General features: G+C 42.0%; 1 long non-coding RNA gene across 1 annotated transcript; it reads right to left on the minus strand.

Moving 5' to 3' along the window:
• Positions 1-488: 488 nt before the first annotated feature.
• Positions 489-4,608, minus strand: LOC107182633. The gene is made up of 2 exons (XR_001513362.1): positions 4,069-4,608; positions 489-727 (listed from the first exon to the last, which is right to left on the minus strand). It is a non-coding gene; the product is annotated as an uncharacterized LOC107182633 (long non-coding RNA).

The raw sequence follows: 4,608 nt of genomic DNA on the forward strand, positions 1-4,608 counted from the left end.
TACAAGGCCTCTAAGGGCAGATAGTTGGGGACTTCTGGCCATTTAATGGGTATTTAATGTGACATTGGTTTTAATGCTTAGCCCATATAGGAGGAAGCTAACTAGTGTTGAGAAGCTACAGTGTGAGAGAATGGTGTGCTGGCTGGGGAGGCAGGAAATCTGAGTTCTGAGGTCAATACTCAGTTGACTTCCAAACTCCAAGCACAGGATTCTATTTTGTTCCTGTTCCTCTTCCAAGCTACACCCTGATCTAACCAGCGGGGAGGTCAGCGAGACAACCACCCACCCATCCACTTCTTTTAAAGAAGATAAAAAATATCTAGGTTTATCCGGATGTTCACTTAGTAAGTTATAGAATGTCTGATCCCGGGGGTGGACACCTGAAACTAATACAATATTGTATGTCAACTGTAATTTGAAAGTTAAAAATGATTTAAATTAAAAGTAAAAAAAAATTAAAGTAAAAATAAAGAACAACAACATTGTAGGCTTCTTATCAATCAATTTATAACCAACTCCGTTAGGCAAAAGCCACACCCATAAGTCTCCTTTAGCCCTTCTCCACCTCACACTCTCCAAAGCTGTAGGCCCTTTGTCTGCTTGTAAAGGTCTATGAAGCAACTTTCTGAAGTTTTAACAGTTTTGTAGTCACAACCCTGGCTTCATCTGTGGGCTGTTTTCCTGACAGCACTCTGGATTTGATCCTACCTGGAAGCCATTTCATTTCCTGTATGAGGGGGTGAGGAAGGAGAAACGGTTATTTTCAAACCCAGAAATTTCTGGCTCCTATATACTGGTGTCCCCCCAAAATGTATACACACTTTAGTAGCTGATAGCTCAATTTTGAAAATGAAATGTATTTTCAAACACTGCCTTTATAATTATTCAAAGTGTATGTATACATTTTTTGGGGGGGACACCTTATATTTAATAGTTCTTTCTTTTTAAATTGAATTTATTGGGATGACACTGGTTAATAAAGTTATGTAGGTTTCAGGTATACAATTCTATGATCTGTATATTGTATGTTCACCATTCCAAGTCAAGTCTCTTCCATCACCATTTATCGCCCCTTTATTCTCTTCTACCTCCTCCCACCCCTCTTTCCCTCTGGTAATTACCATACTGTTGTCTGTGTCTATGAGCTTTTTGGTGTGTTTTTGTTTGTTTGTTTGTTTTTTGCTTAATCACTTCACCTTTTTCACCGAGCACCCCTTCACCCCTCCCTTCTGACAGCTGTCAGTCTGTTCTCTGTATCAATGAGTCTGTTTCTATTTTGTTTGTTAGTTTATTTTGTTTGTTAGATTCCACATCTAAGTGAAATCATATGGTGCTTGTGTTTCTCTGACTGGCTTATTAGCATAATACTCTTTAATAGTTCTTTCTTATCTCCTGCATTTTACTAGAGTCAGTGAGAAAAACCAGGCAGCCCCTTCAACACTCTTCCTGAAGATCTCCTTAGATAGGTCATTCAGTTAATTTGGTATATTTTCTATTTTCCATGTTACCACCGATAACTGCGTTGCTAAACTTTCTACTACTATCTATGACATCTCCCAATAACATTTTTCTCACTTTCCTGTCAGCCTTAACCAATAACTTCAAGAACCACAAGGTTTTCATGAACAGTCTCTTATATACCCTCCCAAATTCTGCCTGCCACCAAGACCTGAAGTCATTGCTACATGTGTTCAGTTTTTATTATGGTACCAAAATCTGTTCCAGTTATCTCTTGCTACATAACAAACCACTCAAAAACGCAATGACGTAAACATTACACTGACAACATCGATTGACTCATGAATCTACAATTTTGGAAGAACTTGAAGAAGACATTTTCTCTCTACTCAGTGTCGGCTGAGGTGGCTGAAAGATTGGGGGCTCTATTAGTCTGAACACGCACTCATTCACATGTCTGGTGGCTGATGTCGGCCGTCAGCTGGGAGCTTATCTGGGCTGTTGTTGGAATGGCCACACCGGGACCTTCCCATGTGGCAGCCTGGCTTGTTCACCAAATGGTGAAGTGGTTGGGTTCCAAGAGGAAGTATCCCAAGGGGGAGCGCCAGGGGAAACCTGGTGTCAGAAGTCAGGCATTATTTGCACCACGCTCCATTCTTTAGACGTGAGTCGCTAAGCCTGGCCCATGCTTAAGGGATTGGACTCCGTATTCTGATGGGAGGCATGTCAAAGAATTTGAGGACCTGCTTTAAAATCATGGTAAAACAGAGACATGGAAGCATAGGACAGACTGCAGACCCTCAGAAGGAAGGAGGGAGAGGGTGGGTGTCAGGCATTATTTGCACCACGCTCCATTCTTTAGACGTGAGTCGCTAAGCCTGGCCCATGCTTAAGGGATTGGACTCCGTATTCTGATGGGAGGCATGTCAAAGAATTTGAGGACCTGCTTTAAAATCATGGTAAAACAGAGACATGGAAGCATAGGACAGACTGCAGACCCTCAGAAGGAAGGAGGGAGAGGGTGGGTGTGATAGACAATATAGCGGTGAAGGCCTGGGGCGGGGGTTGGGGACAGGCTAGAAGGGGTCAATGGGGGCTAGAGGGGAAAACATGTAATACTTTCAACAATAAAGATTGAATTAAAATAAAGTCACCAGAAAAAGGTATCCTTCGCTCCATTTTACAGACGTAGAAGCTGTAAGTCAGAGAGACAGACTTGCTGAAGGTCTTACAGTTAGTAACGGATAAGGCTTGGGACCCTAAGATACACGTTACATATTTAACTACAGAATGTCTAATGTGAATCTGTAAAGCGTTATGGTGATACCACATTTCACACAGAAAAACAGAGATGCAAGCGTGTGAAAGAGAGAGAGGCACGGGCACAAATTTTCTAGAAGGCCTTCACATGCACCAAATACTCCAATCATGTTAGGATATATACAGAGCCCTTGTCCACGCATGTACTGTTTACAAAAATCCTCAAGTAGCACATTTCCGCATTCTAACGAGTAAACATTAATATGATCTCAGCTGAGCTTTCCTCACTTCTTAACAGAAAAGTAAGAGAACTCATGAGCCACATAGGTTATGAATCAAGGAACTTTATTATTTGTGTGTGTGTGATGAAATATGAGTTGATTTTGCTTAGTGTTTATTTAATGACCCACATGGTCATAATGGCCAGAAACGTCTCAGTCCTGACTTCAGAGCATCTAACCAGGTTCTGTATTCCTGTTAACCACCCTCCAGGTTGGCATGCAACACCCTGTGCCTAACAGCCCTATATTAGCTACGATAACTGAGCACAGGGGACCCCTAACATAACCCAGCGTTGGTCTCCTTGGATTCTTGTAAAGAGACAATAAGCTCACCAACTTTTGACCAAAGGTATTTTTGGTCTCAAAGTTAAATTTCTGATTAATGGTCAGTTTTCCTTACTGAATACCTCCTATGTCTTTTTCTTCGATGGCATTTATTCGTGTCTATGTGTGTTTGCATTTGAATGTGAGTGCATGTTCTTATGTGAGCATGTGCAATTGCTTTTTACTGTAGCCCTTTGAATATCCCTAGTGTTGTGGGAAGATGAAAAACAATAAAATTATGATATATAAAAAATCAAAACAACATGCTGTGCCAAACAATGTATCTAAACACCTTCCGAAAAGTGTGAAAATAACTTTTCCCGACACCATGACCTGTATAGTCATGGTTAGCCTGTGTAGTTTTTCTGGAACAAAAACACAGTCTCTTGATTTTGGCTCATGTTCTCCATGTTTGTAAAAAAATCTACTATCTTAACCATTATGAACAATGTTAAATCTTCAAGGGCAAATTTATGTAACCTATTCTCTCCCTCTCTTGCAAGAATAGCAAACACATAAACATTGTTCTGTTCAGAGTGTTGTTGCCTGAAAAGAATAGTGAATTGTACACCAAGAAGAATAAGGCACTTAGCCTGTGATGCTTGGGGATTTACTGGCATGATCTTCATTTTCCTCACTGCTTTGGCTCAAGAGTTCTCCCTTTTGCACCCTTCCTCCAAGCTGTTCTGGGTCAAGTTGAATCATTTTGGTCCATCTGTAACTCTTTACTCAGTTTATGCCTTACCTCATGAGCTCCTCTTTTGTCACCTTTACAAAGCCCACTAATACACTCTTGTTTCTGGAGCCCTCAGTACCTAGATTGCCAGAGGTTTATTCTACTCGTAAGCCTTGAGAATTCTGAATAGCCCTGTGCTGAAAGATGAAAATGATGGTGTAAATTAAATTGGGTGAAAGTCTCATAAAATAACATAGACACAACCTCCTAGCATGTGCCCAGGGCGGTGCCCTTGTACACGGAAGAGCCTGGGTAAATAATTGGTGGGTAAATAAAAATGGCCTGTTTCTGTAGAGGATGCGAGATCAGGTGACTTACCTGAGGTTCACGCCTGGGCCACGATGGAGCTCTTACGAGAACCCAGGCCCTCCTGTTTTATCCCGTGCCCACTGCCCAGCTTCCCAGAATCTGCGTCCCCTCGGGAAGACTTGTGACTGCTGCTGCCTCTGGGCCTCCGGGGATCAGCAGCGCCGCAAAACAGGTGCCTCCTCCGGCCAGTCTGGTGTCTGACCCAGCTGGACTCTTGGCAAATGCTTTGATCCCTCTTTC

The sequence above is a fragment of the Myotis davidii genome, unplaced genomic scaffold (assembly GCF_000327345.1).
Source record: "Myotis davidii unplaced genomic scaffold, ASM32734v1 scaffold370, whole genome shotgun sequence".
NCBI classification, from domain to species: domain Eukaryota; kingdom Metazoa; phylum Chordata; class Mammalia; order Chiroptera; family Vespertilionidae; genus Myotis; species Myotis davidii.